Source organism: Rhineura floridana, chromosome 7 (genome assembly GCF_030035675.1).
Source record: "Rhineura floridana isolate rRhiFlo1 chromosome 7, rRhiFlo1.hap2, whole genome shotgun sequence".
In the NCBI taxonomy this organism is placed as follows: Eukaryota; Metazoa; Chordata; class Lepidosauria; order Squamata; family Rhineuridae; genus Rhineura; species Rhineura floridana.
This window is the reverse complement of record NC_084486.1, coordinates 46,521,036-46,535,720: the sequence shown is the minus strand read 5'-3', so window position 1 is coordinate 46,535,720 and position 14,685 is coordinate 46,521,036. Positions and strand designations below refer to the sequence as shown.

At 43.8% G+C, this 14,685-nt stretch overlaps 1 protein-coding gene across 20 annotated transcripts in view; it reads left to right on the top strand.

Annotated features, from left to right (window-relative positions):
- SLC16A12 (solute carrier family 16 member 12) overlaps positions 1-14,685 on the top strand; it is a 90,939-nt gene that overhangs the window by 36,785 nt on the left and 39,469 nt on the right. For 3 of the 20 annotated variants that reach the window (XM_061635443.1, XM_061635447.1, XM_061635446.1), the window contains exon 3: positions 8,909-8,959. The exons of 10 other annotated variants lie outside the window; for them this stretch is intronic. The gene's annotated coding sequence lies outside the window, so the exon portion shown is untranslated. Of the gene's footprint in view, positions 1-3,244; positions 3,379-7,925; positions 8,406-8,490; positions 8,822-8,908; positions 8,960-10,473; positions 10,495-14,685 lie in introns of those variants that run through there. 7 more of the 20 variants (XM_061635444.1, XM_061635448.1, XM_061635449.1 and 4 more) reach the window with 6 other exon arrangements.

The window sequence follows — 14,685 nt, the reverse complement described above, 5'->3', positions numbered from 1 at the left end:
AAGAATTCTCACTTGATTCTTGTGGTTGAACTATGGGCATCCCCTGCATTTGGATGTATTCTTTTATTGCTTCCATAAATCTCCTGAAGATCAACAATGGTAGTAGCTGGAGGGCAGGGGAATCAATACTATGAGGCTTGACTATATACAGTGATAGGCATCATAATTTTCAGAAGTATAGCCCACAAAGCAGACCTGCAGTAAGTGGAAGTAAAAGCCACAGAGAAAGATTAATATTATAACTCTGGTAATGGCTGTTGTCCATTACAGGAATACGTGTGCTCAGTTAAAAAAAATGTGATAGGTCTGGTTGAATATGTTTTACTGCTCATGACTAGGAAACAATTGATCCTAGCCTTGTTGGATTTTTCCCACTGAAAGTAAGGAAGACCACACTTGCATCCACGTGAAAATGAGAAATAATTATGGACAGAACATAACAAGAGACATGGTTGAGGCACCAGAAGTATCATTAAATAGGTCAGTGTTCAAGTTTTTATTCTAAAATTAGGAGCGCTGAAACTTCAACCTCCCTCCAAGGCCCACTCTCTGATCTTAAAGTTCTTCCCTCAGAATCCCAGATGTATTGGGAACTTACTCTGGTGCTGATGGATAGAAATTATGTATTTCTTTCAAATGGTGGTTTTCAAAGATCTTGTACCAAAGAAATCCTTTCTGTTGGGGTTTGTATGCTGCCCAGGATTTCTGGGGTATACACATATTTCAGATTAATTAACTAAACAAGATGGAGTGGGGAAGAGAGGTGGGCAGTAGGACTCTGTACAAGACCACAGCAGCATCATGTTTTTCAGCTTTTAAAGTTGCCACCTGACAGTTTTGTGTGACAAGGGAAGACTCGTATTCTGGGCTGTGACAATGTTCAAAGAGATCTAGCTGGGGAACAAGGCCTGAATGCAAAGTATGGTGTGTATGCCCAAGAGAACTTTGGCACATCGTGTATGCCCAAGGGAAGTCTGTATGCCCAAAGAAACTTTGGACTTGTGGCCCTTGCTCAGTAGCCTTCCATGATGTGTTGCAAGTTTTTTTTTAAAATTGAGGAGTCATTAAAAAAACTGATATTGCATAGGGTCTACTGCCCAGCAGGAAAAGAAAGTCAAAAATCCCATAAGGAATGCTTAATGAAACTCTTTGGATCCCAATTCAAGGCACTAGCACTGCTTTCCTCTGAAGGGACAAGACTTTCAGCCATTTCGTGTTTGGTTTGGGGTTGTAAGATTGTTGCGTTTTGCTTGAGAACAGGGACGGCCAACTTGGTGTGGTCTCTCGATGTTATTTGACTACAGTTTCCATCAGCCCCATCAAATATGGCCAGTGGTCAGAGGAGATGTGAGTTATAGTCCAGCAGTATCTGAAGAGTTCCAGGTTGGGGAAGGCTGCTTAAAAGGCTCTCCTGTAGGCAAGGGCCCGAAGTTCACAGGAGGATGTTGTACACAGGATGGTCATATGTTCAGCCTAGGAACATGTCAGTTAAGGAGATATAGAAACTTAATCGGGACTCTCCTGATTGGCTGACAAAGGAAGTGAAGATATTTTATATAAGCAAGCTGGAAAATATGCTAGCTAGCTGGAGTGGAAGAGCTGTTAAATACAGAAGAATTAAAACAGAAAGTATTAGAGAGTACCATTTGGGCACCATGGCAAGAAAAGCCAGGAGAAAGCCACAAAGAGATCTAGAACCTGATTTGAGGGATGCAGTTTTTTTGTTTGCTTAGGGAAGCAGTCTAGAATAGGTTAAGCTAGATGCATTTGTTTGTTTATTTTTATTTGCTTGTATAGATAACTATTCAAACTGTAAAACTAGTCTCCCCCCCCCACTAGGGTTGCCGGGTTCAATCCCTGAGACTGATCCTGTATCTTTAAGAGAAGAGAAAGTCAGCCACGTGCAGGTGTTCTTGCAACTCTGTAATAGGAAAAACCACAAGGTGGAATTCTCCCTCCCCCCTCCACAACTTTTAAAGATACAGAAGACCTCTTGGTTGCCAGGCCCGGCCTCCAAGAGGTCTTCTGCTTCTTTAAAAGTTGTGCTGAGGCCTTGTTATTTGTCCCACTTCTCAGTGCTATATACCACTTTATCCAATATAGGGAATAGGTTGGGCCAATTCAAGTCCAAAAGTTCAGAGCTTTTTGATATAGGTGTGGGGAATGGGGGAGGATATCCACCTGATGGCAGCAGTGCAGTTCATCAGAAGGAAAGACAATTTGGCTGGTTTGCTTGTCTCCTTTTCTTCTCATTGTGCAGGCTACAGCCCATGGCCTCACAACTCCCAATGTGGCTAAAGTGCTACAATTATATCATGTAATCACATTTCCATTTAGCATTACTATTTTTGTTCTCTTGTGGGACCTCTGAGTTTTTAACAGCTGCCCAGGGCTTTTTTAAAAACCAACTTTAATACTTCATTTCTGAAAAAACTCCCTATCAGGAAGCAGCAAAAATACACAGGTATCACCTAGAAAAAGCTTTCCATTTTATTCATGTGCTGCTCTACTTTCTCTTATTGCTCACACTAATGGCAATGCTAGAAAATGTTTCGCAGGCACCTGGAAGTAATGCCCAGATTAGTTTACTCAGAAACTCTTGTATCTCTGTAGCTCATTATATTAGCCAACACCACATAGGCACATTTAAAGATTACCAAGGTGTGTCTCCTTTCATTAAGCTTAATGCAATGATACCTCCAAATGACCTTAAAAAATAAAGTCTCCACAGGATATTTCTATTAGTGCTGTGATGAAACCTGTTCTCCAGTTTTAAGTTTTCTTCCACTGCAAAAGAAGCTTTCATTTTCTGCCTCATTCTTAGTGGGTTAGAAGTTCTTTTACCATTTTGATGGGTGCGGGGTTGAGCTCTCCTTAACTTTGCAAGTTGACTACAGATGGGGGTATGTGGTCTTTCCTTCCATTAAACATTTCTCCAGTATTCTTTAGCCTTCCCACCTGCCCATGCTTCCTGATCTGAGATAACCCAGTAGAAGGAGTTAACCTAGTAAGCCATTATACTGTGTCTTCCCTTGAAGGTCCTTGGGAAGCCATAGAGGCTGGCTACCTGCCAAGTGCCTCAGATCAGTGCGGTCACTGATTTTGTTTTTAAATATTTTATTTTACCTCCTTTTCAAAAAGCACGTTGCACACTGATTTCTTTAAAAGTAAAGATACTTCAAACGAGCAATGAGCAGCCCACAGCTTCTCAGTAACAAGCTTTGCCACCTTCCTGCACTTATAGGAAAGCCCAGATGTCATAGGATATTTGGGTAATGCATTCACCCAAGAAGGCAGAAAACTGCAGAGCAACAGACAGATGATTTATAGAATGAAAGGACACTCACAATTACCCCCCTTGGCCAGATTGAAAGTGAGGTAAGCATAATAAAACCCCTGCAAACCACATGAGAACTTCTCTGCTCTTTAATTTTTGAATGCAGTTTATTTTATCATAAATTGATGAAGAATGTTGTGGGGGGAGGGGACACAGGTGAAAATGTGGGCACAGCACTAATTTACGTGCATAACATGAAGAAAATAGCAAGTCACACAGGCTGCCAGATCGCAATCCTGAGAAATCGCTGATGCCTTGAAGAATGTCAGGCAAGGCAGAATTGCCCCAGGTATGAGCTTTATTTATTTTATTTCTTTTATTTTTTATTAATTACGCTTTTAAACCGCCCTATAGCAACGAGCTCTCAGGGCGGTGTACAGCAAGATAAAACCACATTTAAAAATGAACAAGTGTGGATTACAACATACAATATAAAACATATTTAAAAACAAAATTAGAATACAAATTAAAATAAAAATACAATTACAGTTAAATTTAAAATAAAATTAAATTTAAGCTTAAAATGCCTGGGCGAAGAGGTAGGTTTTTACCTGGCGCCGAAAAGATAACAAAGAAGGCGCCAGGCGTATCTCATCTGGGAGGGCATTCCATAATTCGGGGGCCGCCACTGAAAAGGCCCTAGATCTAATTGTTGTTCTCCGGGCCTCCCTATGAGTTGGGACCCGGAGAACGGCCTTAGATGTCGAGCGCAGTGAACGGGTAGGTACATAGCGAGAGAGGCATTCCATCAGATATTGCGGTCCGATGCCGTTAAGGGCTTTATAGGTAAGAACCAACACTTTGAATCTGGCCCGGAAACATATAGGTAGCCACTGCAGTTGGGCCAGAATAGGTGTTATATGGTCGAACTTCTTCGTCCCAGTAAGAACTCTGGCCGCAGCATTCTGCACTAGCTGAAGTTTCCGAATTGTCTTCAAAGGTAACCCTACATAGAGTGCATTACAGTAATCCAATCTAGAGGTTACCAGAGCGTGAATAACTGAGGCGAGGTTCTCCCTGTCCAGATAGGGTCGTAGTTGGGCTACCAGCCGAAGCTGGTAGAACGCATTCCGTGCCACCGAGGCTACCTGAGCCTCAAGTGACAGGAGCGGATCTAATAAGACGCCCAAACTACGGACCTGCTCCTTTAGGGGGAGTGTAACCCCATCCAGAGCAGGTCTGACATCAACCACCTGGGCAGAGTACCCCCCCACCAACAGCATCTCAGTCTTGTCAGGATTGAGTTTCAATTAGCTCTCATCCAGTCCATTATCGGGGCCAGGCAGCGGTTCAGTACATTGACAGCCTCACCTGAGGAAGATGAAAAGGAGAAGTAGAGTTGCGTATCATCAGCATATTGCTGAAAATGCACTCCAAAACTCCTGATGACCTCACCCAGCAGCTTCATATAGATATTAAAGAGCATGGGGGACAGAACTGAACCCTGCGGGACCCCATATTGGAGTACCCAGGGACTCAAGTAATGCTCCCCAAGCATCACCTTCTGGAGGCGATTCCCAAGATAGGAGTGCAGCCACTGCCAATCAGTGCCTCCAATTCCTAAGTCCGTGAGTCGCCCCAGAAGGATACCATGGTCAATGGTATCAAAAGCCGCCGAGAGATCAAGGAGAACCAACAGAGTTACACTCCCTCTGTCTTTCTCCCGACAGAGGTCATCATACAGGGCGACCAAGGCCGTTTCTGTACCAAACCCCGGCCAAAAGCCCGATTGAAATGGGTCCAGATAATCAGTTTCATCCAAGAGAGCCTGGAGTTGGTGAGCGACCACGCGCTCTAGAACCTTGCCCAGAAATGGAACATTTGCTACCGGTCTATAGTTGTTAAAATTATCAGGGTCCAAGGAGGGCTTTTTTAGGAGCGGTCTCACCACCGCCTGTTTCAGGCAGAGTGGGACCACTCCCTCTCGTAAAGAGGCATTAATCACCTCCTTGGCCCAACCGGCTGTTCCATTCCTGCTAGCTTTTATTAGCCATGAGGGGCAAGGATCCAGAGCAGAAGTGGTCGCCCGCACCTGTCCAAGCACCTTGTCCACATCCTCGAGCTCTACCAACTGAAACTCATCCAATAAAACCGGACCAGACTGTGTTCTGGACACCTCATTAGGGTCAACTGCTACAATATTGGAGTCAAGGTCCCGGCGGATGTTAGTGATCTTATCTTGGAAGTGCCTCGCAAACTCATTACAGCGGGCTATTGATGGTTGCATTGCATCCGGAGGACCAGAGTGTAGAAGTCCCCGGACAACTTTATAAAGTTCCGCTGGGCGGTTACAAGATGACTGAATGGAGGCAGCAAAGTACTGCTTCTTTGCTGCCCTCACTGCCTTCACATAACGTTTGGTAGAGGCCTTCACAAGAGCATAATTACAGCCGTCGGGAGTTTGCCTCCATTTGCACTCAAGCCGTCTCCTTTCTTGCTTCATCACTCTTAGCTCCGAGGTAAACCAAGGAGCCAATTGAGCTCTGCAACAGAGAGGGCGCACTGGGGCGATTGTGTCAACTGCCCGGGTCATTTCCGTATTCCACAGAGTGACCAGGGTTTCGACAGAATCATCAGTTTTATCAGCCGGAAAATTCCCTAGAGCCCTTTGAAATCCCTCAGGATTCATTAGTCTCCGGGGACGGACCATCTTAATCGGTCCTCCACCCTTGCAGAGGGGAGAAGACAATGTGAGTCTAAATCTCAATAGGCGGTGATCTGTCCATGACAAAGGAATAGATGTAAAATTCCTTACTCCCAGATCACCATCCCCTAACCCAGTGGCAAAAATCAAGTCTAGAGTATGTCCTGACACATGCATAGGGCCAGTAACAAATTGAGACAGCCCCATGGCTGTCATGGAGGTCATGAAGTCCTGAGCCGCTCCAGACAAAGCGGCCTCGGCATGGATGTTGAGATCCCCCAGTACCAGAAGCTTGGGGGATCGCAACACCAAATCCGAGACCACCTCCGTCAGCTCAGTTAGGGAAGCTGTTGGGCAGCAGGGTGGACGGTACACCAACAGTATTCCCAGTCTGTCTCACTGACCCAACGCAATGTGCAGACACTCCAGGCCATTAGCCACCTGGATAGGGTGCCTAACGAGAGGAATGGAACTTTTATAGACCACAGCGATTCCCCCTCCCCGACCCTCGGATCTACCCAGATGCTGAACCGAATATCCAGGTGGGCACAACTGGGAGAGATTAATACCTCCCAGATCGCTCACCCAGGTTTTGGTAATACATGCCAGATCGGCTGCCTCATCCATAATTAAATCATGGATGAGGGAGGTTTTATTATTTACCGATCTGGCATTAAGAAGCAGCAACTGGAGATCTGAGGGTTGGCTGATAAGACTACCAGCAATCCTGTGGGTGTGAGGAGGACCGGAACACGGCACAGCCACCAATTGTCTGGGTCAAGTTCCCCTTAACTGGCATGTCTTCCTCACAGCGCCATATCTCCCATTACCCGTCACTGCACTGATTGGGGCCCCCTTTGGTCCTCCCAGCACACTATCCTCTCGCCCAGGCACATAATAAAAATAAAATAAATAACAAAACTCATATTTTATACACAATCACACACTCATTCATTCTCATCACAGTGCTGCATTGCCCAATGAAGAAGAAAAATCATTAGGGTGTCAGGGTATCAAGTAAAGGCAGATGTGCTGACCCACATGAAAAAAATCCATATTAGGGCAATAACTGTATTAGGCTAGTTATTAGGCCAACCCAAATGTCACAAAATAGTGTGCAAACTTTCGAGTTCTCTGGAACTTTTCGTGAGGCTAGGTAGTGGCTCACTGTATAGGGCAGAGCCATTATGTAGTGACAGGTGGTCACTGTTACTTACTGGCAGGGGGAGGGGGCGAGGCAGCAGTGAAATTAGCAAGGTTCAAATGCACTGGTGGAACCAATCCGGCATTCTTGCTGCTGCATTGGCACTGTACTAACCTTCCCGGTCCCTGCAGTGACCCACCTGTCGGGAAGCAAGCATAGTGGCTCTGCCCCACCCAGCAAGCTGTTTCTACTTTGGTGCAATTTGAAACATGCACGGTGGAGTGCAAACGCACCAGCAGGAGTCACGATGGACTCTACCAGTGTGTGTTTGCACTCTATTGACCTCCCTGTCACCTCACCCCCTCCCAGTGTTCCTGCCACTTATATAAATGCTCAGGTTGGATTTTATGCAGGTGGTTGTTTATCCTGTTTATATTATATAGTGTATTTATATACCATCTTTCTGCCACTGCACTCAAAGTAGTCTGTATTTAAAATATTAGCACACAGAGAAACAGAGGATACAAAAAAATAAAACAATAGAGTAGTGGCTGTCTCAGACCATTAGTGATCTCTTCGGGAGCTGCGCATAAGCTTCCTCACCTGGACCTAACTTCTGCCTTCTCCCCAGGTACTTAAAAAATTTGCATAGAACTTTTTAAGGTACCGGAGTCCTCTTCGGTCTGGATCTGGTAGCTCTATTGTACCTTCTTGGAACATCAAGACTTCACTGTAATGTAAAAGAACAGGTGAAATAAAGCAAGGCTTTCAGTGACTACTATCCCTTTCTCTGTAGAGGCCAGTTGCTAAGTTGAAATGGACTGGTTTGCTCTCCTCTCATGGAGATGTGTGATGTTCCAATATGGTAACAGGCTATAGTCAGGATTGTACGCTCTCTTGCATGGATGTTCTATTGGAATCAACACAGAAGAGTAAATGGCAGCAGGTGCAGCTTCTCACCCCTGCATGACCCTCCACACCTGCTGAGATGTCCTCTTCCATGCAACTGTTGAAAGGACCTCAATCTGCCTGCATGAACTGATTGCAGCCTAGAACACACAGCCAACACCTTTCCACTGGGCACTGCAGGGAAAGGTAGAAATGATGCCAAGCAAGCTGTGTTTCAGGGAAGCTTGTCTGCGGTTCCAGATCTTGACATTGACAACCACCCTCAAAAAGGTTTTTCCAAAGAAGGTGTCATGCAAACTGCATCTGCTGAAATGTCCTCTTCCACGCAGTTCAAGATGCAGGAGCCCTGACCTCTTTTTCTCCCAGGAAAGGTAGCTTGAAAATTGAGAAGTGTGAGGTGGATTCCTTGCAGAAGTTGGGCCTTCATTTCCCCACTCTGTGGACAGATACTGAGAGGTGCTGGTAAATGACAGCTGTTTCCTATCTGACTATCTGTTTTTGAACAGCTATCAGAGTAATTACCTGGTTATTTACTGTGCCAGTTAAAACCTAATCTATTCACTTGGGAATCTGCTCATTAATCTGTGAGTTCACTTTGAGTGAACTGCGTATGCCTGAGGCCTTTCTGACACATCAGCAAAATTTCTGCTACCTTTCCCCATTTCAGGCTCCCGTGTACTTATTATGATGCTAGGACACTTTAATGCTTGGGTGGCTGTTAGCCAAAAAATATTACGAAGTGCAAAACTGCAGTGCTTTCTATACACTGAGAACCACCTAACTGCAGGTGTGCTCTGCGTCCCTTAAGTGCTGTGCTGGCAGTAAAACAAAAAACAATACACATATTATTATTGCTGTTTTTTAATTTATACAGAATTCTGAATATTTTGGCAAGAGACAGTATAAATGAGAAGCCAGGAAGGAGGTAAAGTACACGCTTAAGTTTACTTTTAGGGTTGCTACTCTTTGTCTTTAACAGGTAGGAATTCTACAGATGCTGTTTTCTAGATGCAGGGATGGGGATAAACTGTACCTGTTGAGTTTCTTTCAGGCACTGGTTAAAGGCAAAGTGCCATTGTCAGGGGAAAAATCATGTCATTTAGCATACTTCCAGGTGGGGACTTAATACTACAAATGGGTCACTGAGATATCAAAAATGTCTTGCTGGCAACCAGTTATTGTTTTATCAGATTTCTCTCAGATAGGGCAAAGCTGGATTAGATGGGGGGAAACTAGGGGCTGACTTTTTGATGTTGATGATGACACATGAATGCTGAAAAAATGTGCGTGCATGAGGAGCACTAGTCCCACAATAAACATCTGACTGGGACCAGACTGATTGTGCACTTGCCAATTAAAGCATTTTGAGTAGTGAGATCAGATGCAAAAGAGAACAGGGCTCCTGTGCTTGACACAATTCTCTGCTCTGCACGACTATTAAGGATGCAGGAGGCCTGTCCTCTTTTTTTATCTCCCCATCCCTCTTTTGAACCTTTCTTCTATTTTTGGTATGGTATGGATGCATTAGAGCATGTAGCTATAAAATTTGATCTTATTGAAATGTTTTGAAAAGTGAAATGTAAATGTTTAAAATAAGTAATGCATAAAAGTTAATATTCCAAATGATAAGATTCTCAAAAGAAAATTCTTGCCAGATTTCACATTGATTTGACAGCCACAATCCTAAGAACCGCTCTTGGAGTCGGCATGTACAAAAATATGTGTATGTGTACATGCATGGCACTTGATGTGCAGCAGGGTGTAGAAAGCTTTTTTTTATAAAGACCTTTGACAACTGTATGACAGGCAGGAATGCAACAGCTTAACCCCCCCACCCCTTGGCATAGGTATGCAGACATGGGAAAAAGCACAGAATTGCTGCTTGCCGTGAACTATTACAGAGATTCATCTCACCCCCCTCCCTTTAAAGCAGGTGGCAGTTGTCGGCTGCTCACATATGACTGCTTGCTTTAGAAGGAATTGTGATTTTACTGTGATAACTAGGAATTGTCATTATTATAGAAACCAACTGATGTGTCTTTAAATGCTCAGCTTAGACCAGCTGTTGAGACTCTGAAGGGATAACAATCTTTATTGATCATCTATTTGGTTAACTGCTGGACGAACAAAGTATTTAAAGTATTATTCTAACTGATTGAACCCTGTATTGTTTGTTTAAAGTGTATTACTGAAAGTTAAAAAAAAGTAAGATTTGACCAAGAAATTGAGGAGTGAACCCAGCATTTAACAGCACAGTATTATGTATGTCTTCTCCGAAATAAGCCCTATTGTGGGACATTTTCCTAGTATATCTTGGGAGCAAGAACAATGTAAAACCAAACACCCACAATGCAATGTTAACTGCAAGCAAAACAAACGGGGGGAAAAACTTTGATTGACCACTGAGCAATATTGAAGGGATTGCAGCAAAAATGAAGCAACCAAAATCAGAATATACAGGTAGATTTTTCTGTGGAAATTCAGCACTCAGAGCTTGGATAACTGATCTCAGAACAGAATTCTGCTTCTGGGTTTCCACACATGAACAAATAACAACAATTGTATCCTTAAAGGGGATGGGAATTATGAATGAGCCTGTTCAAATGTCACTTTGCAGAGGCAAATCTCACTCTAAGAAACACTTTGTCCACTCTTCTGCTACTCCCTCACTACAAGAAGGAAGTAATATCCAATTCAGGTTGTACCACCGTTACCTGATGTTTGGGGAGGAGATGTAACTCAGTGGTGCAGCACATGCTTTGAGTGTAGAGGGTTCCAGATAACAGTCCTTGGCATCTCCAGGTAAGGCAGGGGAAACACCTCTGTCTAAGACTCTGGAGAGCTACAGTGTGTAGACTGTACTAAGCTGGAAGAACTGCTGATGTGAATCCATATAAGGCAGCTTCTGATGTTCATAACTTTTGATATTGTTGCCATCTTACAATTCAAAGAACTTTTAAATCATTCATTGAAGCAGGAGATAAAGTAACAGTGCAAGCCTAACTTAGGGATGTGGAAGGGATTTGATTCAGTTTGCATTTGAAGGTGAAATCTGATTTGCCTGTTCTGAAACGCTATGCAAACAGAAACACAGATATACTTCGAAATGTGTGCTTCTTTGAAATTGAGTTCTTACGTTTTCAGTACAAAAGTGCATAAACCAGGGTAAAGTGGGCATAAAATACATTAGTGAAAATAATATACAAAATGCATTATATCAGGGGAAATCACTTTGCAAAACTATGTATACGATGCCGATGAATTTTCATGAGGACTTATTTAAAAAAAAAAACACCCACAAACTGATGTGGAAATGTGGAGAACTGAACTAAGGCTGGAAAAATGAGAAATGGAGAGAAACCAAAACTGACCGTTTCACCTCTTCCTAAACATGCCTACTCAGCAGTAAGTCCTATTGAATTCAGTGGGTTTTACTTCCAGGTAAGTAGGGTTAGGATTACAGCCTAGCTACAGCTGCCTTGGCCTGCTTGCTCTCTGGTTCTGTTTACCCCTCCTGTGCCCAAGTAAGGCTTGAGTTGTGCTGCCCCTCAGGGGAGGGGGAGGGCAGCGGAGGTGACAGGACTGTGAAGGAAACAAGTGGGAAGAGCCACAGCTACCTACGCCTCCCACTTTGATGGGCGTTTTACAGGCCAGGGTCCAAGTTATGAGGGGGAAATGCTAAGTGTTGTACATGGTATATCTTGATGCTAATAACTCAGAGTTGGGGAACCTCAAGTCCATGGGCTGAATGCTGCTCTTCAAGCCTCTCTGTCTGGCCTTCGGGACTCTCCCCAGGGTATCCCCCCTCCATGCCCACCCCTTGTCTTGGCCCTGCTTTGCTCCCTCCTTGAGAGTTCTCGCCTGGCTGGGATATGCACTTGAACTTGGATATTACCTCTTGCTTCCCAGTGTGGTGTAGTGGTTAAGGTGTTAGACTATGACATGGGAGACCAGGGTTCGAATCCCCACATAGCCATGAAGCTCACTGGGTGACCTTGGGCCAGTCACTGCCTCTCATCCTCATGAAAACCCTATTCATAGAGTTGCCATAAGTCAGAATCGACTTGAAGGCAGTACATTTCCATTTCCCTGGATGGAGAATAGAGAGGGGTGTGTGTCGAAACTAGCCTAGTGTGCAAGAGTAGCATTAACATCCATTGCTCCACCCACTTTTGCTTCTGGCCCCACCCATTGAGGGCATATGGCTGCCAGAAGGTTGCCTATAAGGAAATGCAAGCCTTAGATGGAAAAAGGTCCCCCACCCCTTCTATAACTGAAGCCACACCTTCCGTCTGGGGACGGGTGTAAGCCGGTTGCCCAGGGTGATAATGCTGGTAGCCTAAGGTTCATATCCTGCTTTGCAGAAGATGTAGCAGGCTGCTGGAGGCCAACCTTTTTACTATTGAAAGTGACCATAGCAGAAGGTGGTATCTGGCTTGTGCTATGTATCTTCTTTGTAAACCAGGCACAGCTTACAATAATAATGTATTCAAATAAATCCAGCATAGCCTGGATTTGATTTTTTTCAAAAAATATATTTTGCTGATTTTTGAAATAATGTAAAGAGCAGGTAAGTAACAATACAAATTGACAGAAGAACCTGCCCTCCAAACCCCCAGAAATAATGCATCTGTTTTATCTCCGCAGAATGCTGGAGAATAATAACCAAAGAGAATGTGTTACAAATCACCAAAATGTCAACTAAAGACCCCTCTCCACAGTTGCATATGAGTGATGGAGGTTGCATATTCTGGGAGTTTGCATACATTATAAAACAACACCAAGTTTCAATAAAATCCTCATTATGTTGTGATCCATTTAAAGGTCTGGCCTGTTTTGTCAAATTGTCCATCAATTCAACCATCCATAATTTTTGCCACCAAGTGTGTATATTAAGCTTATCTAATTGCTTCTAAAGATTCTCCGTGGTGCAGAGTGGTAAGCAGCGGTAACGCAGCTGAAGCTCTGCTCACGGCCGGAGTTCGATTCCAACGGAAGGAGGAAGTCGAATCTCCGGTAAAAGGGGTTGAGGTCCACTCAGCCTTCTATCCATCTGTGGTCGGTAAAATGAGTACCCGGCATATGCTGGGGGGTAAAGAAAGGCCAGGGATGGAACTGGCAATCCCACCCCATATATATGGTCTGCCTAGTAAACGTCGCAAGACGTCACCATAAGAGTCAGAAACGACTCGCACTACAAGTGCGGGGACACCTTTACTTTACTTTAATTGCTTCTAATATTGAGCAATTACTAACTTTACTGCCACTAACAAACAAGTAAATAATTTCTTATGTAGTTAGCTTCTTTGATCATCCAAAAATCAAGTTAATAATGCCAGTTGTGGATTATGGTGTATAGTCTGGTCGGTAATCAAAGTCATTTCAGTGAACACCTCTGTCCAAAACTGTTGCACTTTATCACATGTCCACCACATATGGTGCCAGCTTGCCTGGATTCAATGTTACACAGTTCCCATGGAAGGAAAAGGACTCATAGGTGCACATGTCTGTTAGAGGGTTGAGAACCTTCCAGACAGAAAAGTCTGAATAGTCCATGCTTCCTTGGCAAATATGAAGAGTGGTTCAAAGCACCATTGAGGATAAAGCTGGTTCTCTATGCAGAGTTTTTGATTCAGAACTTAATGGCCTTATCAGGGAGACAAATCTTTTTAGATGGTAATGTATGTTATTTCAGAATGTGGTAAGTCAGCCCTAGTGCACTGCGGGCCTTCTTGATCATTCTGCTGAGTGGGGCTGTGGGCCTCTGCCCCAATGTCATCCCCTCATGTCACTGTACCATCATTCTGTTGTGGAAGAAACCATTAAACTATTAGAAATGCGAGTCCTGGTTATCTGGAGGGCATCTACATTAGTGCCGCACATTCCTAGTATTTTATTAGTCATTAACATGTAGGGCCACAACATTTGAATTGGCCCCAAGCTCTGTGCTAATAAAACCGAAAGAGAACTGAAAGCTTCTCCCAGGTTGCTTATTACTATTTATCTTGAGACTCAGTTCCCTCCTCAAAATGACATCAGATAATGTTTCATAGGACTGCCTGCAATTCTTATCAGCATGAATGTTGTGTGTTCAACAGCTAAAGGATTCAACTGCAGCTGGGCTATTTTAGGTTCCTCTCCAAGGAAAACTAAATCACATACCAGACAGCTTTCCTTATTTGTTTAAAAATCTTTTCTTCATTCAGCAGGGGAAGAAACATACTTTTCAACAGAGCAACAAATCATTAACATGGATGGTTCAAAAGAAGTGTGTTTGGATGTTCCATGCTTGAGCAAGGTGGTGGAAAGAGTGGCAGTGTCTCAACTCCAGGCAGACTCAGAGGGAACTGATGGTTTAGGCCCGTTTCAGTTGGATTTGTGACCTAATGTTAAAGATGCATGCGCAGGCTTTGTATTTGGGGACATCCATTTTTCATTAATAATTTAAAACACTTATGTATTTGAATCTGTAACACCTTGCTTCCAATCATATGGCACTGAAGGAAGTTCCACTGAAACTGTGCAGCAAAGTGAAGCCACCTACTTCAGATAGCTCCATGGATCCGCTCTGTCAGAAAGAACTGTTCCATGTGCGCAAAACTGTACCGCTCCCCAACCTGGCAAGACAACCCAGAAGGATGCTGTGGATGA